Genomic DNA, 23,360 nt, shown 5'->3' on the forward strand with positions numbered 1-23,360 from the left:
GGTTGTCAGGCACGCGTTCATAAGTGAGAATGATGATGAGCATCTGATGAGCGGATAATTTATACGCTTTTTGGCATTGTTTTTATATAGTTTTTAGTAAGTTTGAGCTACTTTTAGGGATGTTTTCATTATTTTTTATGTTAAATTCACATTTCTGGACTTTACTATGAGTTTGTGTGTTTTTCTGTGATTTCTGGTAAATTCTGGCTGAAATTGAGGGACTTGAGCAAAACTCTGAAGAAGGCTGACAAAAGGACTGCTGATGCTGTTGGAATCTGACCTCCCGGCACTCGAAATGGATTTTCTGGAGCTAAAGAACTCCAATTGGCGCGCTCTCAACGGTGTTGGAAAGTAAACATCCAGAGCTTTCCAGCAATATATAATAATCCATGCTTTATTCGAAGATTGATGACGTAACTTGGCGTTGAACGCCAAGTTCATGCTGCTGTCTGGAGTTAAACGCCAGAAAAACGTCATGATCCGGAGTTGAACGCCCAAAACACGTCATAACTCGAAGTTCAACTCCAAGAGAAGCCTTAGCTCGTGGATTGATCAATCTCAGCCCAAACATACACCAAGTGGGCCCCGGAAGTGAATTTATGCATCAATTACTTACTCATGTAAACCCTAGGAGCTAGTTTATTATAAATAGAACATTTATCTATTGTATTAGACATCTTTTGACAGTTTAATCTCTTGACTATTCGGTCAGTTGATCATGGAGAGGGCTGGCCATTCGGCCATGCCTGAACCTATTACTCATGTATTTTCAACGGTGGAGTTTCTGCACACCATAGATTAAGGGTGTGGAGCTCTGCTGTACCTCAAGTATTAATGCAATTCTATTGTCTTTTATTCAATTCTCTCTTATTCTTATTCCAAGATATTCATTCGTACCCAAGAACATGATGAATGTGATGATAAGTAACCCTCATTATCATTCTCACTTATGAATGCACGTGATTGACAACCACTTCCGTTCTACATGCAACAAGAGCTTGAATGTTTATCTCTTAGATTCCCCAACAGAATCTTCGTGGTATAATTTAGATAGATGGCGGCATTCATGAGGATCCGGAAAGTCTAAACCTTGTCTATGGTATTCCGAGTAGGATTCTGTGATTGAATGACTGTGACGAGCTTCAAACTCCTGAAGGCTGGGCGTGATGACAAGCGCAAAAGAATCAAGGGATTCTATTCCAACCTGATTGAGAACCGACAGATGATTAGCCGTGCTGTGACAGAGCATAGGAACGTTTTCACTGAGAGGATGGGATGTAGCCATTGACAACGGTGATGCCCTACATACAGCTTGCCATGGAAAGGAGTAAGAACGATTGAGTTGAAGCAGTGGGAGAGCAGGCGTCCTTGAGCCATACAGTATCTCCATTCACTTATCTGAAATTCCCACCAATGAATCTGCATGAGTATTCTATCCCTTTTATAATTTATTTTCTTATTTCTATTTTCAAAAACCCATAAACCAATTTAATCTGCCTAACTGAGATTTACAAGGTGACTATAGCTTGCTTCATACCAACAATCTCTGTGGGATCGACCCTTACTCACGTAAGGTATTACTTGGATGACCCAGTACACTTGCTGGTTAAGTTGAACGGAGTTATGATCACACCAGGGATTATTAAGATCCCAATTTATCACACCATGATCTCTTTGGGGTATTTTTGATTTCATACAAAATACAAAGAGACCAACTTTGAGGATCACAATTTCGTCCACCAAGTTTTTGGCGCCGTTGCCGGGGATTGTTCGAGTATGGACAACTGACGGTTCATCGTGTTGCTCAGATTAGGTAATTTTCTTTTCAAAAATCTTTTTCAAAATTTTTCTTTTCTTTTTCATTTTTCCAAAAATGTTTTCGAAAAAAAATTAAATTAATAAAAATACAAAAAAATTAGAAAATCATAAAAATCAAAAATATTTTGTGTTTCTTGAAAGAGTCTTGTGTTAATTTTTAAGTTTGGTGTCAATTGCATGCTTTTAAAAAAAATTTTCTTGCACTTTTCGAAATTCCATGCATTCATAGTGTTCTTCATGATCTTCAAGTTGTTCTTGACAAGTCTTCTTGTTTGATCTTGATGATTTCTTGTTTTGTGTCTTTTCTTGTTTTTCATGTGCATCTTTGCATTCATATTTTTCATGCATTAAAGATTTCTAAGTATGGTGTCTTGCATGTTTTCTTTGCATCAAAAATTTTTCAAAATTATGTTCTTGATGTTCATCATGATCTTCAAAGTGTTCTTGGTGTTCATCTTGACATTCATAGCATTCTTGCATGCATTCATTGTTTTGATCTAAACATTTCATGCATTGAGTATTTTTGTTGTTTTTCTCTCTCATAATTAAAAATTCAAAAATCAAAAAAAATATCTTTTCCTTATTTTCCTCCAAATTTTCGAAATTTTGGGTTGACTTGGTCAAAAATTTTTAAAATTAGTTGTTTCTTACAAGTCAAGTCAAAATTTCAATTTTAAAAATCTTATCTTTTCAAAATCTTTTTCAAAAATCATATCTTTTTCATTTTTTTATATAATTTTCGAAAATTTCAAAAATTATTTTTCAAAATATTTTCAAAATCTTTTTCTTATCTTTTTATCAAATTTTCGAAAATTAAGCTAACAATTAATGTGATTGGTTCAAAAATTTGAAGTTTGTTACTTTCTTGTTAAGAAAGGTTCAATCTTTAAATTCTAGAATCCTATCTTGTAGTTTCTTGTTAGTTAAGTAATTTTTAAAATTAAATCTTTTTCAAATATCTTTTTCAAATATATCTTTTTATCTTTTATCTTATCCTTTTCAAAAAATTTTTTATCTTTTTCAAAATTTGATTTCAAAATATCTTATCTAACTTCTTATCTTCTTATCTTTTTCAAATTTGATTTCAAATATTTTTCAATCAACTAACTAACTTTTTGTTTGTTTCTTATCTTTTTCAAAACTACCTAACTACTTTTTCCTCTCTAATTTTCGAAAATACCTCCCTCTCTTTTTCAAAAATTCTTTTTGTTTTAAATTTTAATTTTAATCTTATCTTATCTTTAATTTTCGAAAATTACTAACCTCTTTTTCAAAAATTATTTTCGAAATTTCTCTTCTCTTCTCTTATTCTATTTAATTAATTAATTACTAATACTTCTCTTCCCCTCTCTTCATCCAAAAATCCGAATCCACCCTTCTTCATTCTTTTCCCCCTTTCTTCCTCTACTAACATAAAGGAATCTCTATACTGTGACATAGAGGATTCCTCTTTCTTTTCTTGTTTTCTTCTCTTTCATATGAGCAGGAACAGGGAAAAAGGCACTCTTGTTGAAATTGATCCAGAACCTGAAAGGACTCTGAAGAGAAAATTAAGAGAAGCTAAATTACAACAATCCAGAAACAACCTTTCAGAAATTTTCGAACAAGAGAAGGATATGGCAGCCGAAAATAATAATAATAATGCAAGAAGAATGCTTGGTGACTTCACAAAGCCAACGTCCAAGTTTGATGGAAGAAGCATCTCCATTCCTGCCATTGGAGCCAATAACTTTGAGCTGAAACCTCAGCTAGTTGCCTTAATGCAACAAAACTGCAAGTTTTATGGACTTCCATCTGAAGATCCTTATCAGTTTTTAACTGAGTTCTTGCAGATCTGTGAGACTGTAAAGATGAATGGAGTTGATCCTGAAGTCTACAGACTCATGCTTTTCCCTTTTGCTATTAGAGACAGAGCTAGAATATGGTTGGATTCACAACCTAAGGATAGCCTGGACTCATGGGATAAGCTGGTCACTGCCTTCTTGGATAAATTCTTTCCTCCTCAAAAGCTGAGCAAGCTGAGAGTGGATGTTCAAACCTTCAAACAAAAAGATGGTGAATCCCTCTATGAAGCTTGGGAAAGATACAAGTAGCTGACCAAAAGATGTCCATCTGACATGTTTTCAGAATGGACCTTATTAGATATATTCTATTATGGTCTCTCTGAATTTTCGAAAATGTCATTGGACCATTCTGCAGGTGGATCTATTCACCTGAAGAAAACGCCTGAAGAGGCTCAAGAACTCATTGACATGGTTGCAAACAACCAATTCATGTATACCTCTGAGAGGAATTCCGTAAATAATGGGATACCTCAGAAGAAAGGAGTTCTTGAAATTGATGCTCTGAATGCCATATTGGCTCAGAACAAAATGTTGACTCAACAGGTCAACATAATCTCTCAAAATCTGAATGGATTGCAACATACATCCAACAGTACTAGAGAGGCAGCTTCTGAAGAAGCTTATGATCCTGAGAACCCTGCCATGGCAGAGGTCAATTACATGGGTGAACCATATGGAAACACCTATAACCCATCATGGAGAAATCATCCAAATTTCTCCTGGAAGGATCAACAAAAGCCTCAACAAGGCTTTAACAATGGTGGACGCAATAGGCTGGGGCAACAGCAAGCCATATCCATCATCTTCTCAGCAACAGACAGAAAATTCTGAACAAAACACTTCTAATTTAGCCAATATTGTCTCTGATCTGTCAACGGCCACTTTTAGTTTCATGAATGAAACAAGATCCTCCATCAGAAATTTGGAGGCACAAGTGGGCCAGCTGAGTAAGAAAGTCATTGAAACTCCTCCCAGTATTCTCCCAAGCAATACAGAAGAGAATCCAAAAGGAGAGTGCAAGGCCATTGACATAGTCAATGTGGCCGAATGCACAAGGGAGGAGGAGGACGAAAATCCTAGTGAGGAAAACCTCCTGGGACGTCCCTCATGCAAGAAGGAGTTCCCTATTAAGGATCCAAAGGAATCTGAGGCTCATATAGAGACCATAGAGATTCCATTAAATCTCCTTCTGCCATTCATGAGCTCTGAAGATTATTCATCCTCTGAAGAGGATGAAGATGTGAATGGAGAGCAAGTTGCTCAATATTTAGGAGCTATCATGAAGCTGAATGCCAAGTTGTTTGGTAATGAGACTTGGGAAAGTGAACCTCCCTTGCTCATTAGTGAACTGGATACTTGGATTCAGAAAACTCTACCTCAAAAGAAACAAGACCCTGGCAAGTTCTTAATACCTTGTACCATTGGCTCCATGAGCTTTGAAAAAGCTCTATGTGATCTAGGGTCAGGGATAAATCTTATGCCACTCTCTGTAATGGAGAAGCTGGGGATCATTGAGGTACAACCTGCCCTGTTCTCATTACAATTGGCAGACAAGTCCTTGAGACAAGCTTATGGAATAGTAGAGGATGTGTTAGTCAAGGTTGAACGCCTTTACATCCCTGCTGATTTCATAATCTTAGACACTAGGAAGGAAGAGGATGATTGCATCATCCTTGGAAGACCTTTCCTAGCCACAGCAGGAGCTGTGATAGATGTCAACAGAGGTGAGTTAGTCCTTCAATTGAATGGGGACTACCTTGTGTTTAAGGCACATGGCCATCTGATGAGCGGATAATTTGTATGCTTTTTGGCATTGTTTTTAGTATGTTTTTGGTATGATATAGTTAGTTTTTAGTATATTTTTATTAGTTTTTAGTTAAAATTCACTTTTCTGGACTTTACTATGAGTTTGTGTGTTTTTCTGTGATTTCAGGTATTTTCTGGCTGAAATTGAGGGACCTGAGCAAAGATCCGATTCAGAGACCAAAAAGGACTGCAGATGCTGTTGGATTCTGACCTCCCTGCACTCAAAGTGGATTTTCTGGAGCTACAGAAACCCAATTGGCGCGCTCTCAACGGCGTTGGAAAGTAGACATCCTGGGCTTTCCAGCAATATATGATAGTTCATACTTTGCCCAAGATTTGATGGCCCAAACCGGCGTTCAAAGTCACCTTCAGATTTCCCAGCGTTAAACGCCGGAACTGGCACCAAAATGGGAGTTAAACGCCTAAACTGGCACTAAAGCTGGCGTTTAACTCCAAGAAGAGTCTCTGCACGAAACTTCTTCATTGCTCAACCCAAGCACACACCAAGTGGGCCCGGAAGTGGATTTTTATGTCATTTACTCATTTCTGTAAACCTTAGGATACTAGTTTTCTATAAGTAGGACCTTTTACTATTGTATTGGGAGTCTTTCGATCACTAGAGCTTTTTGATCATACATTTTTATGATTGAACCCTCATTGGGAGGCTGGCCATTCGGCCATGCCTAGACCTTATGCTTATGTATTTTCAACGGTGGAGTTTCTACACACCATAGATTAAGGTGTGGAGCTCTGCTGTACCTCGAGTATTAATGCAATTACTATTGTTCTTCCATTCAATTCCACTTGTTCTTGTTCTAAGATATCACTTGTTCTTCAACTTGATGAATGTGATGATCCGTGACACTCATCATCATTCTCACCTATAAACGTGTGACTGACAACCACCTCCGTTCTACCTTCGATTGGGTGAATATCTCTTGGATTCCTGATTGCACGATGCATGGTTGATCGCCTGACAACCGAGTGCTCGTCTGACAAACGAGCCAACCATTCCGTGAGATCAGAGTCTTCGTGGTATAGGCAAGAACTGATGGCGGCATTCAAGAGAATCCGGAAGGTCTAACCTTGTCTGTGGTATTCTGAGTAGGATTCAATGACTTAATGACTGTGACGTGCTTCAAACTCCTAGCAGGCGGGGCGTTAGTGACAGACGCAAAAGAATCGATGGATTCTATTTCGGCCTGACCGAGAACCGACAGCTGAATTCCGCTATGCTGTGACAGAGCATATGCAATCGCTTTCACTGAGAGGATGGGAGGTAGCCATTGACAACGGTGAAACCCTACACAAGCTTGCCATGGAAAGGAATAAGAAGGATTGGATAAAGACAGTAGGAAAGCAGAGAGACGGAAGAGAAGGCATCTTCATGCGCTTATCTGAAGTTCCTACCAATGAATTACATAAGTATCTCTATCTTTACCTTTTTGTTATTTTCGTTCATCACCATTACTATTTGAGTTTGCCTGACTAAGATTTACAAGATGACCATAGCTTGCTTTAATACTAACAATCTCCGTGGGATCGACCCTTACTCGCGTAAGGTTTATTACTTGGACGACCCAGTGCACTTGCTGGTTAGTTGTGCGAAGTTGTGTAATGCCATGGTATTGAACACCAAGTTTTTGGGGTTCATGACCGGGGATTATGAGAGTTGTGAAAAAGTATTGTTCACAATTTCGCGCACCAAGTTTTTGGCGCCGTTGCCGGGGATTGTTCAAGTTTTGAGCAAGCTTTTGGTAACATTAGTGCCAAGATCCGGCAACAACACCAAGTTTTTGGCGTTATTGCCAGGGATTGTTCAGTTTGGACAACTGAAGGTTCATCTTGTTGCTTAGATTAGGTATTTATTTTTGTTCGAAATTCTTGAAGATGAATTCTAGAGTTTCATGATGATTTGTTGAAATCTGGCTGGCTGAGAAGCCATGTCTAATCTCATTGGACCGAGGTTTCAACTTATCACCACAAGAGCTTGTTGATCTTTATCAATCTTGCTTTTGGAGCAGTGATCTGCTAAGGCTTGGCTGGCCTCTGGCCATGTCTAGTGTTTTGGACCGAAGCTTTCTTTGAAAGCTTGGCTGGCTGTGAAGCCATGTCTAATTCCTGGACCGGAGTCTTAGACTAGCATTGCACTGATTCCTGGAATTCTCATTGAGAATTTTGATATCTTTTTCCACTTAATTTTCGAAAAACACAAAAAAAAAAATTTAAAAAAAAATCATAAAATCAAAAAAATTATTGTTTAGGTCTAGTGTCTCATCTTAAGTTTAGTGTCAATTGCATGCATTCATTCATATGTATTAAGGATTTTCAAGTAATTCTTGATAAATTTTCGTGCTCTGATCTTTGAATTCAATTGACTTGAGTGTTTTGTGTGTCTCATATGCATTTCCATTTTGTTAGTGTCAGTAGTATACAAACTGCTAAGTTTGGTGTCTTGCATGCATTGTTATTTGATTTTAGTTGCATTTTGATTATTAAAAATCCAAAAATATTTTTAATTTGTGTCTTCTCAAGTCAATAATACAGAGAATTGAAGATTCAGAACATACAGCAGAGGAATTGCACAGAAAAAGCTGGGCGTTCAAAACGCCCAGTGAAGAAGGACAGACTGGCGTTTAAACGCCAGCCAGGGTACCTGGTTGGACGTTTAACGCCCAAAAGGGTAGCATTTTGGGCGTTAAACGCCAGAATGTGCACCATTCTGGGCGTTTAACGCCAGGATGGCTAGAAGGGAAGATTTTGTTTTCAAATCAAATTTTTTCTAAGTTTTCAAAATCTTTTCAAAATCAAATCTTTTTCAAATCAATTTTTCAATCAAATCTTTTTCAAAACCAATTTCTTTTCATTTTTAAAGATACTTACTATCAATTAATGATTTGATTCAACATTTCAAGTATGTTACCTTTTCTGTTGAGAAAGGTTTAATGTTTGAATCATATCTTTTCTTGTTAGTCAAGTTTTTAATTTTCAAATCAAATCTTTTTAAAATGTTTTTCAAATCATATTTTCTCAATCACATCTCTTTAAAACTAATCATATCTTCTTAACCACATCTTTTTCAAAAATCACCTTATTTCTTTCCCACTCTTCATTTTCGAAAATTAAGTAATGTTTTTCAAAAATGTTTTCAAATTTTCTACTTAATTTTCGAAAATCACTCCCCTCCTTCTCACATCATTCTATTTATGGACTAACACTATCCCTTAATGCAAAATTCGAACTCCATCTCCTTTGATAAGTTCGAATTTTCTACTTCTGTCTTCTACTCTTCTTTTCCTCTGACACTTCAAAGAATCTCTATACTGTGACATAGAGGATTCCACACTTCTTGTTCTCTTCTCTTTCTTATGAGCAGGAGCAAAGACAAAGGCATTCTTGTTGAGGCTGATCCTGAACTTGAAAGGACCTTGAAGAGAAAGCTCAGAGAAGCCAAAGCACAACTCTCTTTAGAGCACCTAACCGAATTCTTCAAAAAAAGAAGAACAAATGGCAGCTGAAAACAACAACAATGCCAACAATGCAAGGAAGGTGCTGGGTGACTTTACTGCACCTACTCCCGACTTCTATGGGAGAAGCATCTCTATCCCTGCCATTGGAGCAAACAACTTTGAGCTTAAGCCTCAATTAGTTTCTCTAATGCAACAGAATTGCAAGTTCCATGGACTCCCACTGGAAGATCCTCATCAGTTTTTAGCTGAGTTCTTGCAAATCTGTGACACAGTCAAGACTAATGGGGTTGACCCTGAGGTCTACAGACTTATGCTATTCCCTTTTGCTGTAAGAGACAGAGCTAGAACATGGTTGGATTCTCAACCTAAAGAAAGCCTGGACTCTTGGGAAAAGCTAGTCAATGCCTTCTTGGCAAAGTTCTTTCCACCTAAAAAATTGAGTAAGCTTAGAGTGGAAGTCCAAACCTTCAGACAGAAGGAAGGAGAATCCCTCTATGAAGCTTGGGAAAGATACAAACAATTAATCAGAAAATGTCCCTCTGACATGCTTTCTGAATGGAGTATCATAGGTATTTTCTATGATGGTCTCTCTGAACTGTCCAAGATGTCTTTGGATAGCTCTTCTGGAGGATCTCTTCATCTGAAGAAGACGCCTACTGAAGCTCAAGAACTGATTGAAATGGTTGCAAATAACCAATTCATGTACACTTCTGAAAGAAATCCTGTGAACAATGGGACTAGTCAGAAGAAAGGAGTTCTAGAGATTGACACTCTGAATGCCATATTGGCTCAGAACAAAATATTGACCCAACAAGTCAATATGATTTCTCAAAGTCTGTTTGGAATGCAAAATGCACCACGCAGTACTAAGGAAGCTTCACCTGAGGAAGAAGCTTATGATCCTGAGAATCCTTCAATGGAAGAGGTGAATTACATGGGAGAACCCTATGGAAACACCTACAATCCTTCATGGAGGAATCATCCAAATCTTTCATGGAAGGATCAACAGAGACCTCAACAGGGTTTCAATAACAATAATGGTGGAAGAAACAGGTTTAGCAATAGCAAACCTTTTCCATCATCTTCTCAGCAACAGACAGAGAGCTCTAAGCAGAATACCTCTGACTTAGCAACAATGGTCTCTGATCTAATCAAAACCACTCAAAGTTTCATGACTGAAACAAGGTCGTCCATCAGAAATTTGGAAGGACAAGTGGGTCAGCTGAGCAAGAAAATTACTGAACTCCCTCCTAGTACTCTTCCAAGCAATACAGAAGAAAATCCAAAAGGGGAGTGCAAGGCCATCAACATGGCCGAATTTTGGGAGGGAGAAGAGGCAGTGAACGCCACTGAGGAAGACCTCACTGGGCGTCCACTGACCTCCAATGAGTTCCCCAATGAGGAACCATGGGAATCTGAGGCTCAAAATGAGACCATAGAGATTCCACTAGACTTACTTCTGCCATTCATGAGCTCTGATGAGTATTCTTCCTCTGAAGAGGATGAGTATGTCACTGAAGAGCAAGTTGCTAAATACCTTGGAGCAATCATGAAGCTGAATGACAAGTTATTTGGAAATGAGACTTGGGAGGATGAACCCCCTTTGCTCACCAAAGAACTGGATGACTTGTCTAGGCAGAAACTGCCTCAAAAGAGACAGGATCCTGGGAAGTTTTCAATACCTTGTACCATAGGCACCATGACCTTCAAGAAGGCCTTGTGTGACTTAGGGTCAAGTGTAAACCTCATGCCTCTCTCTGTAATGGAGAAGTTAGGGATCTCTGAGGTACAAGCTGCAAGAATCTCACTAGAGATGGCAGACAACTCAAGAAAACAAGCCCATGGACTTATAGAGGATGTTCTGGTAAAGGTTGAAGACCATTACATCCCTACTGATTTCATAGTCCTAGAGACTGGGAAGTGCATGGATGAATCCATCATCCTTGGCAGACCCTTCCTAGCCACAGCAAAGGCTGTGATTGATATTGATAGAGGAGAGTTGATCATTCAAGTGAATGAAGAATCCTTGGTGTTTAAGGCCCAAGGATATCCCTCTGTCATCATGGAGAGGAAGCATGAAGAGCTTCTCTCAAAACAGAGCCAAACAGATCCCCCACAGTCAAACCCTAAGTTTGGTGTTGGGAGGCCACAACCAAACTCTAAAGTTTGGTGTTGAACCCCCACATTCAAACTCTAAGTTTGGTGTTGGGAGGTTCCATCATAGCTCTGAGCATTTCTGAGGCTCCATGAGAGTCCTCTGTCAAGCTAATGACAATAAAGAAGCGCTTGTTGGGAGGCAACCCAATGTTTTATAATTAACTATTTTCTTTTGTTATTTTATTTTTTTTAGGTTGATGATCATAAGAAGTCACAAAATCAATGAAAAAAAGAAAAAACAGAATGAAAAACAGGAAGAAAAACAGCACACCCTGGAGGACGCACCCACTGGCGTTTAAACGCCAGTGAGGTTAGCTGTTGGGCGTTTAACGCCCAGTCTGGCACCATTCTGGGCGTTTAACACCAGAAAGGGGCACCAGACTGGCGTTAAACGCTAGAGAAGGGCAAGAAGCTGGCGTTAAACGCCAGAAATGGGCACCAGCCCGGCGTTTAACGCCAGAAAAGGCACAAAACGTGATTTTGTTTGCCATTTAGTGCAGGGATGACTTTTCCTTGACACCTCAGGATCTGTGGACCCCACAGGATCCCCACCTACCCTACAACTCTCTCTCTCTTCTTTACCCACTCACCAATCACCTCAACACCTCTTCCCCAAAAAAACCCTTCACCTATCAAATCCCATCTTTCTCTTCACCACTCACATCCATCCTTCATAAAACCCCACCTACCCCACCATTCAAATTCAAACCAATTTCCCACCCAAACCCACCCTCAAATGGCCGAACATCCCTCTCCCCCCTCCTATATAAACCCTCCTTCACTCCTTCATTTTCACACACCTTAAACACCATTTCTCTCCCCTTTGGCCGAATACAAAGCCATTCCCTTTCTCCTCATTTCTTCTTCTTCTACTCTCTTCTTTCTTCTTTTGCTCGAGGACGAGCAAACATTTTAATTTTGGTGTGGTAAAAGCATTGCTTTTTGTTTTTCCATAACCATTTATGGCATCCAAGGCCGGAGAAACCTCTAGAAAGAGGAAAGGGAAGGCAAAAGCTTCCACCTCCGAGTCATGGGAGATGGAAAGATTCATCTCAAGGGTGCATCAAGACCACTTCTATGAATTTGTGGCCTTGAAGAAGGTGATCCCCGAGGTCCCTTTTTCACTCAAGAAGGGTGAATATCCGGAGATCCGACATGAGATCCGAAGAAGAGGTTGGGAAGTTCTTACCAACCCCATTCAACAAGTCGGAATCTTGATGGTTCAAGAGTTCTATGCCAATGCATGGATCACCAAGAACCATGACCAAAGTGTGAACCCGAATCCAAAGAATTATCTTACTATGGTTCGGGGGAAATACTTGGATTTTAGTTCGGAAAGTGTGAGGGTGGCGTTCAACTTGCCTATGATGCAAGGAGATGAATATCCTTACACTAGAAGGGTCAACTTTGATCAAAGGTTGGACCAAGTCCTCACAGTCATATGTGAAGAGGGTGCCCAATGGAAGAGAGATTCAAGAGGAAAGCCGGTTCAATTGAGAAGGCATGACCTCAAACCCGTGGCTAGAGGATGGTTAGAGTTTATACAACGCTCAATCATTCCCACTAGCAACCGGTCCGAAGTTACCATAGACCGGGCTATCATGATCCATAGCATCATGATTGGAGAAGAAATAGAGGTTCATGAGGTTATAGCCCAAGAACTCTATAAGGTGGCGGACAAGTCCTCTACCTTGGCAAGGTTAGCCTTTCCTCATCTCATTTGTCACCTCTGTTATTCAGTTGGAGTTGACATAGAGGGAGACACCCCCATTGAGGAGGACAAGCCCATCACTAAGAAAAGGATGGAGCACACAAGAGATCCCACTCATTATGAGATCCCTGAGATTCCTCAAGGAATGCACTTTCCTCCACAAAACTATTGGGAGCAATTAAACACCTCCCTAGGAGAATTGAGTTCCAACATGGGACAACTAAGGGTGGAGCATCAAGAACACTCCATCATCCTTCATGAGATTAGAGAAGATCAAAGAATCATGAGGGAGGAGCAACAAAGACAAGGAAGAGACATTGAGGAGCTCAAGCACTCCATAGGATCTTCAAGAGGAAGAAAGAGCCGCCATCACTAAGGTGGACCCGTTCTTTGATTTCCTTGTTCTTTGTTCTTCTGTTTTTCGAATTTTATGCTTATGTTTATCCATGTTCGTGTCTTGTGATCATTAGTGTCTTAGTGTCTATGCCTTAAAGTTATGAATGTCCTATGAATCCATCACCTTTCTTAAATAAAAATGTGCTTAATTGATAAAAGAAAGAATTGCATGAATTTTGAATTTTATAACAGTTTAATTATTTTGATGTGGTGGCAATACTTTTGTTCTCTGAATGTATGCTTAAACAGTACATATGTCTTTTGAATTTTTGGTTCATGAATGTTGGCTCTTGAAAGAATGATGAAAAAGGAGACATGTTACTGAGGATCTGAAAAATCATTAAAAATGATTCTTGAAGCAAGAAAAAGCTATAAAAAAAAAATCGAAAAAAAAAGAAAAAAAAAGAAAACGAAAAAGAGAGGAAAGAAAGAAATAAAGTTGTGATCCAAGGCAATAAGAGTGTGCTTAGGAACCCTGGACATCTCTAATTGGGGACTCTAGCAAAGCTGAGTCACAATCTGAAAAGGTTCACCCAATTATGTGTCTGTGGCATGTATGTATCCGGTGGTAATACTGGAAGACAGAGTGCTTTGGGCCACAGCCAAGACTCAATAAGTAGCTATGTTCAAGAATCATCATACTTTACTAGGAGAATCAATAACACTATCTGGATTCTGAGTTCCTAAAGAAGCCAACCATTCTGAATTTCAAAGGATAGAGTGAGATGCCAAAACTATTCAGAGGCAAAAAGCTAAAAGCCCTGCTCATCTAATTAATACTGATCTTCACAGATGTTTTTGGAATTCATTGCATATTCTCTTCTTTTTATCTTATTTGATTTTCATTTGCTTGAGGACAAGCAACAATTTAAGTTTGGTGTTGTGATGAGCGGATAATTTGTATGCTTTTTGGCATTGTTTTTAGTATGTTTTTGGTATGATATAGTTAGTTTTTAGTATATTTTTATTAGTTTTTAGTTAAAATTCACTTTTCTGGACTTTACTATGAGTTTGTGTGTTTTTCTGTGATTTCAGGTATTTTCTGGCTGAAATTGAGGGACCTGAGCAAAGATCCGATTCAGAGACCAAAAAGGACTGCAGATGCTGTTGGATTCTGACCTCCCTGCACTCGAAGTGGATTTTCTGGAGCTACAGAAGCCCAATTGGCGCGCTCTCAACGGCGTTGGAAAGTAGACATCCTGGGCTTCCCAGCAATATATGATAGTCCATACTTTGCCCAAGATTTGATGGCCCAAACCGGCGTTCAAAGTCACCTTCAGATTTCCCAGCGTTAAACGCCGGAACTGGCACCAAAATGGGAGTTAAACGCCCAAACTGGCACTAAAGCTGGCGTTTAACTCCAAGAAGAGTCTCTGCACGAAACTTCTTCATTTCTCAGCCCAAGCACACACCAAGTGGGCCCGGAAGTAGATTTTTATGTCATTTACTCATTTCTGTAAACCTTAGGATACTAGTTTTCTATAAGTAGGACCTTTTACTATTGTATTGGGAGTCTTTCGATCACTAGAGCTTTTTGATCATACATTTTTATGATTGAACCCTCATTGGGAGGCTGGCCATTCGGCCATTCCTAGACCTTATGCTTATGTATTTTCAACGGTGGAGTTTCTACACACCATAGATTAAGGTGTGGAGCTCTGCTGTACCTCGAGTATTAATGCAATTACTATTGTTCTTCCATTCAATTCCGCTTGTTCTTGTTCTAAGATATCACTTGTTCTTCAACTTGATGAATGTGATGATCCGTGACACTCATCATCATTCTCACCTATGAACGTGTGACTGACAACCACCTCCGTTCTACCTTCGATTGGGTGAATATCTTTTGGATTCCTGATTGCACGATGCATGGTTGATCGCCTGACAACCGAGTGCTCGTCTGACAAACGAGCCAACCATTCCGTGAGATCAGAGTCTTCGTGGTATAGGCAAGAACTGATGGCGGCATTCAAGAGAATCCGGAAGGTCTAACCTTGTCTGTGGTATTCTGAGTAGGATTCAATTACTGAATGACTGTGACGTGCTTCAAACTCCTAGCAGGCGGGGCGTTAGTGACAGACTCAAAAGAATCGATGGATTCTATTCCGGCCTGACCGAGAACCGACAGCTGAATTCCGCTATGCTGTGACAGAGCATATGCAATCGCTTTCACTGAGAGGATGGGAGGTAGCCATTGACAACGGTGAAACCCTACACAAGCTTGCCATGGAAAGGAATAAGAAGGATTGGATGAAGACAGTAGGAAAGCAGAGAGACGGAAGGGAAGGCATCTTCATGCGCTTATCTGAAGTTCCTACCAATGAATTACATAAGTATCTCTATCTTTACCTTTTTGTTATTTTCGTTCATCACCATTATTATTTGAGTTTGCCTGAATAAGATTTACAAGATGACCATAGCTTGCTTCAATACTAACAATCTCCGTGGGATCGACCCTTACTCGCGTAAGGTTTATTACTTGGACGACCCAGTGCACTTGCTGGTTAGTTGTGCGAAGTTGTGTAATGCCATGGTATTGAACACCAAGTTTTTGGGGTTCATGACCGGGGATTATGAGAGTTGTGAAAAAGTATTGTTCACAATTTTGCGCTCCACCATCCCTCTGTGACAAAAGAGAGTAAGCATGAAGAGCTTCTCTCAGTTCAGAGTCAAGAAGAGCCCACACAGTCAAACTCTAAGTTTGGTGTTGTGAGGCCACAACCAAACTCTAAGTTTGGTGTTAAGACCCCATATCCAAACTCTAAGTTTGGTGTTGGCAACTATACAACATTGATCTGATCACCTTGTGGCTCCATGAGAGCCACTGTCAAGCTATTGACATTAAAGAAGCGCTTGTTGGGAGGCAATCCAATTTTATTTATCTAATTTTCATTTTATTGTTATTTTGTATTTTATTAGGTACATGATCATGAGGAGTTACGAAAAAAATCAAAAAAATTAAAAACAGAGTCAAAAACAGAAGAAAAAAATTTTTCACCCTGGAGGACGCACGGGCTGGCGTTCAACGCCAGTAAGGTGCATCTGGCCGGCGTTCAACGCCAGAACAGAGCACCATTCTGGCGCTGAACGCCAGAAACAAGCAACATCCTGGCGCTGAACGCCAGGAATGTGCCCAGAGAGGAAAAACTGGCGCTGAACGCCAGTAACAAGCCTGAAACTGGCGTTCAACGGCAGAAACATGCTTTACATGGGCGTTGAACGCCCAGAACGTGCACCAATGGGCGTTTAAACGCCAGAATGATGCACGAAGGCATTTTACATGCCTATTTGGTGCAGGGATGGAATTCCTTGACACCTCAGGATCTGTGGACCCCACAGGATCCCCACCTACCATATTCCCACCTTACCTCTTAATCCTATTTTTGTGATTTGTATCCCCCATGTCACAAATCCCAACACTCCTCACATCAACCCACTCTTCCCCATAAACCCCACCTACCTTCTCTTGCTCGAGGGCGAGCAATATTTTAAGTTTGGTGTGGTAGAAGCATAGCTTTTTTTTGCTTTTCCATTACCATTAATGGCACCTAAGGCCAGAGAAACCTCAAAGGGAAGACAAAAGCTTCCACCTCTGAGTCTTGGGAGATGGAAAGACTCATATAAGCCGTCATAGCTCAGTGGTAGAACATGTGGCTGCAAATCAAGAGATCCCTGAGATACCTCAGGGAATAAGTTATCCTCCACACAAATATTGGAAGCAACTAAGGGTAGAAACACCAAAATTACTAAGAATCATTCAACAGAAGCAAGGAAGAGACATAGAGGAGCTCAAAAAGCACCATTGGACCTTCAAGAAGGCGCCACCCTCACTCAGGTGGATTCATTCCTTGTTCTTTATTTCTTTCTGTTTTCGGTTTTTTAATGTTGTGTTTATCTATGTTTTGTGTCTCTACTTCATGATCATTAGTATGTAACCATGCCTTAAAGCTATGAATAAAATCCATTAATCCTTCACCTCTCTTAAATGAAAAATGTTTTAATTCAAAAGAAAAAGAAGTACATGAATTTCGAATTTATCCTTGAATTTAATTTAATTATATTGATGTGGTGGCAATACTTTTTGTTTTCTGAATGAATGCTTGAACAGTGCATATTTTTGATCTTGTTGTTTATGAGTGTTAAAATTGTTGGCTCTTGAAAGAATGATGAACAAAGAGAAATGTTATTGATGATCTGAAAAATCATGAAATTGATTCTTGAAGCAAGAAAAAGCAGTGAAAAAGGAAGCTTGCGAAAAAAAAAATAGAAAGAAAAAGAAGGAGCAGTAGAAAAAGCCAATAGCCCTTAAAACCAAAAGGCAAGGGTAAAAAGGATCCAAGGCTTTGAGCATCAATGGATAGGAGGGCCCAAGGAAATAAAATCCAGGCCTAAGCGGCTAAATCAAGCTGTCCCTAACCATGTGCTTGTGTCATGAAGGTCCAAGTGAAAAGCTTGAGACTAAGTGGTTAAAGTCGTGATCCAAGGCAAAAGAGTGTGCTTAAGAGCTCTGGACACCACTAACTGGGGACTCTAGCAAAGCTGAGTCACAATCTGAAAAGGTTCACCCAGTTATGTGTCTGTGGCATTGATGTATCTAGTGGTAATACTGGAAAACAAAGTGCTTAGGGCCACGGCCAAGACTCATAAGTAGCTGTGTTCAAGAATCAACATGCTTAACTAGGAAAGTCAATAACACTATCTGAAATTCTGAGTTCCCAGAGACGCCAATCACTCTGAACTTCAAAGGAAAAAGTGAGATGCCAAAACTATTCAGAAGCAAAAAGCTACAAGTCCCGCTCATCTAATTAAATTAATATTCATTGATATTCTGGAATTTATAGTATATTCTCTTCTTTTATCCTATTTGATTTTCAGTTGCTTGGGGACAAGCAACAATTTAAGTTTGGTGTTGTGATGAGCGGATAATTTATACGCTTTTTGGCATTGTTTTTATATAGTTTTTAGTAAGTTTGAGCTACTTTTAGGGATGTTTTCATTAGTTTTTATGTTAAATTCACATTTCTGGACTTTACTATGAGTTTGTGTGTTTTTCTGTGATTTCAGGTAAATTCTGGCTGAAATTGAGGGACCTGAGCAAAACTCTGAAGAAGGCTGACAAAAGGATTGCTGATGCTGTTGGAATCTAACCTCCCTGCACTCGAAATGGATTTTCTGGAGCTACAGAACTCCAATTGGCGCGCTCTCAACGGCGTTGGAAAGTAGACATCCAGAGCTTTCCAGCAATATATAATAATCCATGCTTTATTCGAAGATTGATGACGTAACTTGGCGTTGAACGCCAAGTTCATGCTGCTGTCTGGAGTTAAACGCCAGAAAAACGTCATGATCCGGAGTTGAACGCCCAAAACACGTCATAACTCGAAGTTCAACTCCAAGAGAAGCCTTAGCTCGTGGATTGATCAAGCTCAGCCCAAACATACACCAAGTGGGCCCCGGAAGTGAATTTATGCATCAATTACTTACTCATGTAAACCCTAGGAGCTAGTTTATTATAAATAGAACATTTATCTATTGTATTAGACATCTTTTGACAGTTTAATCTCTTGACTATTCGGTCAGTTGATCATGGAGAGGGCTGGCCATTCGGCCATGCCTAAACCTATTACTCATGTATTTTCAACGGTGGAGTTTCTGCACACCATAGATTAAGGGTGTGGAGCTCTGCTGTACCTCAAGTATTAATGCAATTCTATTGTCTTTTATTCAATTCTCTCTTATTCTTATTCCAAGATATTCATTCGTACCCAAGAACATGATGAATGTGATGATAAGTAACCCTCATTATCATTCTCACTTATGAATGCACGTGATTGACAACCACTTCCGTTCTACATGCAACAAGAGCTTGAATGTGTATCTCTTAGATTCCCCAACAGAATCTTCGTGGTATAAGTTAGATAGATGGCGGCATTCATGAGGATTCGGAAAGTCTAAACCTTGTCTATGGTATTCCGAGTAGGATTCTGTGATTGAATGACTGTGACGAGCTTCAAACTCCTGAAGGCTGGGCGTGATGACAAGCGCAAAAGAATCAAGGGATTCTATTCCAACCTGATTGAGAACCGACAGATGATTAGCCGTGCTGTGACAGAGCATAGGAACGTTTTCACTGAGAGGATGGGATGTAGCCATTGACAACGGTGATGCCCTACATACAGCTTGCCATGGAAAGGAGTAAGAAGGATTGAGTTGAAGTAGTGGGAGAGCAGGCGTCCTTGAGCCATACAGTATCTCCATTCACTTATCTGAAATTCCCACCAATGAATCTGCATGAGTATTCTATCCCTTTTATAATTTATTTTCTTATTCCTATTTTCAAAAACCCATAAACCAATTTAATCTGCCTAACTGAGATTTACAAGGTGACTATAGCTTGCTTCATACCAACAATCTCTGTGGGATCGACCCTTACTCACGTAAGGTATTACTTGGATGACCCAGTACACTTGCTGGTTAAGTTGAACGGAGTTATGATCACACCAGGGATTATTAAGATCCCAATTTATCACACCATGATCTCTTTGGGGAATTTTTGATTTCATACAAAATACAAAGAGACCAACTTTGAGGATCACAATTTCGTCCACCAGCATCACATAATCATCACATTCATCAAGTTTTTGAGTGCGAATGAATATCTTGGAATAAGAACAAGTTGAATTGAATAGAAGAACAATAGTAATTGCATTAATACTCGAGGTACAGCAGAGCTCCACACCTTAATCTATGGTGTGTAGAAACTCCACCGTTGAAAATACATAAGAACAAGGTCTAGGCATGGCCGAATGGCGAGCCCCCAATGATCTAAGAACTAGATGTCCAAAGATGATCAAAAGATCTAAATGATCCAAAGATCTAAAGTGATCCAAAGATGAAAATACAATAGCAAAAGGTCCTATTAATAGTGAACTAGTAGCCTAGGGTTTACAGAAATGAGTAAATGACATAAAAATCCACTTCCGGGCCCACTTGGTGTGTGCTTGGGCTGAGCATTGAAGCATTTTCATATAGAGACTTTTCTTGGAGTTAAACGCCAGCTTTTGTGTCAGTTTGGGCGTTTAACTCCCATTCTTGTGCCAGTTCCGGCATTTAACACCGGGCAGTTTTGAGCTGATTTGGAACGCCAGTTTGGGCCATCAAATCTTGGGAAAAGTACAGACTATTATACATTGCTGGAAAGCCCAGGATGTCTACTTTCCAACGCTGTTGAGAGCGCGCCAATTGGGCCTCTGTAGCTCCAGAAAATCCACTTCGAGTGCAGGGAGGTCAGAATCCAACAGCATCTGCAGTCCTTTTCAGCCTCTGAATCAGATTTTTGCTCAGGTCCCTCAATTTCAACCAGAAAATACCTGAAATCACAGAAAAACACACAAACTCATAGTAAAGTCCAGAAAAGTGATTTTTAACTAAAAACTAATAACAATATACTAAAAACTAACTAAATCCTACTAGAAACATACTAAAAATAATGCCAAAAAGCGTACAAATTATCCGCTCATCAGTCATTTACTATGCCAGTCGTGTGTTAAATGATGCCCAAAAGAATTACACAACTACAGAAAAAGAATTATTAGCTATTGTATATGCTATTGATAAGTTTAGGTCCTATTTAATTGGTTCTAAGGTTATTGTTTATATTGACCATGCTGCTTTGAAGTACCTTCTAACCAAGCAGGACTCTAAACCAAGATTAATCAGATGGGTGTTACTCCTTCAGGAGTTTGATATTGAGATAAAAGACAGGAAAGGGTCAGAAAATCAAGTAGCTGACCATCTATCCAGAATTGAGCTTGATGCAGGAGTACAACCACCCACAGCTGTGACTGAAACATTTCCTGATGAGCAATTATTTCTCATTCAGCAGGCTCCATGATTTGCAGACATTGCAAATTACAAGGCCATAAATTTTATTCTAAAGGAGTACAGTAGGCAACAAGTAAAGAAGCTATTGACTGATGCAAAGTACTACATTTGGGAGGAACCGTACCTTTTTAAAAGGTGTTCAAATGGTATAATCCGGAGATGTGTCCCAAATGAGGAAAAGCAGCAGATTCTTTGGCATTGTCATGGTTCTGATTATAGAGGCCACTTTGGTAGTGAAAAGACAGCTACAAAGGTCCTTCAGAATAGGTTCTACTGGCCGACTCTCTTCAAGGACTCAAGATCATTTGTGAAGCACTGTGACATATACAAAAAATCCATAAATCTCCCTGCCAACCATGAAATACCATAGCAGGGGATTCTTGAGGTTGAGTTATTTGATGTGTGGGGTATTGATTTCATGGGACCTTTCCCACCCTCACATTCAAATAACTATATTCTAGTGGCAGTCGACTATGTGTCCAAGTGGGTGGAAGCTGTGGCTCTACCCATCAATGATGCCACGGTGGTAATGAGCTTTCTTCAAAGATATATCTTTAGCCGGTTTGGTGTCTCAAGGACACTCATTAGTGATGGAGGAAGCCACTTATGTAACAGATAGCTAGACTCTCTTCTGCAGAGATATGGAGTCCATCATAAAGTGGCAACCCCCTATCACCCTTAGAGAAGTGGACAGGTTGAAGTTTCCAACAGGAAACTCAAGAGGATTCTAAAGAAGAACGTCAGTGTTTTCAGAAAGGACTGGTCTAGGAAGCCTGATGATGCTCTCTGGGCATACCGGACAGCTTACAAGACTCCTATTGGCATGTCCCCTTATCAGTTGGTCTATGGCAAAGCCTGTCACTTGCCAGTTGAGCTGGAGCATAAAGCTTACTGGGCAATCAGGTATCTGAATCTTGATTTAGAAGCTGCAGGAATTAAGCGAATGCTTCAGTTGAATGAGCTTGATGAATTCAGATATTCAGCCTATGAGAATGCCAAGCTCTATAAGGAGAGAACCAAGTTATTGCATTACAAAAAGACTACCATCAGAGTATTTGAGCTAGGACAGAGAGTGCTTCTGTATAATTCAAGGCTCAAACTCTTTCCTGGGAAGCTGAACTCCCGGTGGTCAGGACTGTTTGTGGTTACCAGAGCTTCACCATATGGTCATGTGGAAATATAGGAAGAGAATTCTGACAGGAAATTTACAGTGAATGGCCAGCCGTTGAAGCACTATCTTGGAGGCGAGATTGATCGCCAGAGGTCTGCTCATCTGCTGAATTAGCAGAATTGACCATCAAGCTAGTGACGTTAAAGAAGCGCTTGTCGGGAGGCAACCCGATGTTTTCGTATCCTTTGTTTTAATTATTAGTGGTTTGATTTTGTTATTCATTTAGTTTTGGTCGAAATTTTTACTATTTTTCCTTTGTTTTACGTATGTTTGGATCATGAAGAATTACTTTGAAACAGAACAGGTTCTTACAAAATAAAACAAAAATACAGAATTACAGGATGCGCAGAGGAGAATTACTCTCAGGAGGGCCTGTGCCTAACTTGTGAATTTCCAAGTTAGGCACCGTGATACACATCAAGAACTACTACTCTTGGGAGTGTGTGCGCCTAACTTGAGAATTTCCAAGTTAGGCGCAGCCAGGAGAGCTCAATTCGGGACAGTCCACGCCTTACTTCCAAGCATTCAAGTTAGGCGCAGAAAGGAGAGCTCAATTTGGGACAGTTCATGCCTTACTTCCAAGCATTCAAGTTAGACGCACTCCTGCCTCAAGTAAGGCGCCAGTCCACGCCTCCAACCATCAAGTAAGGCGCAGGCCTTACTTTCTTGCTCCAAGTAAGGCGCAGCTTTAGTCCAAGTAAGGCGCAGCCATGAGGACAATGCCTTGAGTAAGGCGTAAGAGAGGAATGCAACATCCACCAAGTTAGGCGCCTAAATTAAAAAAGTGAGGGGTTCGGCGCAACCTCAGCCCAAGTAAGGTGCAAGGCCCTGTTACTTGGCCCAAGTAAGGCGCGTCATGCTTCATGTAAGGTGCAACCCAACGTCCCAGGTCTTCCTCCCACCAAATCAACACTCAAGCTGCTCCTCCTCACTCCAAATCAAATCAAACCATCCCCAAACCTCCCCACCAAATCCAAGATCATCCCTATCTTGCCTATCTTTTCCCATCTTTTACAACCCAACACCACCCGTGACTTGCGCCTCTTCCCCACATATTCCCCTGTCCACCTTCTCTTTCCCATTATATTCTCCCCCTTTTCCAA

General features: G+C 40.0%; 2 non-coding genes across 2 annotated transcripts; both read right to left on the bottom strand.

Moving 5' to 3' along the window:
- Positions 1–3,833: 3,833 nt before the first annotated feature.
- Positions 3,834–3,937, bottom strand: LOC112718852 (small nucleolar RNA R71). Its single transcript, XR_003161179.1, has one exon. It is a non-coding gene; the product is annotated as a small nucleolar RNA R71 (small nucleolar RNA).
- A 5,443-nt stretch (positions 3,938–9,380) lies between these two features.
- LOC112718864 (small nucleolar RNA R71) lies at positions 9,381–9,488 on the bottom strand. The gene has a single exon (XR_003161191.1). It is a non-coding gene; the product is annotated as a small nucleolar RNA R71 (small nucleolar RNA).
- Positions 9,489–23,360: the final 13,872 nt, after the last annotated feature.

This window comes from Arachis hypogaea, chromosome 10, assembly GCF_003086295.3.
Source record: "Arachis hypogaea cultivar Tifrunner chromosome 10, arahy.Tifrunner.gnm2.J5K5, whole genome shotgun sequence".
Classification (NCBI taxonomy): domain Eukaryota; kingdom Viridiplantae; phylum Streptophyta; class Magnoliopsida; order Fabales; family Fabaceae; genus Arachis; species Arachis hypogaea.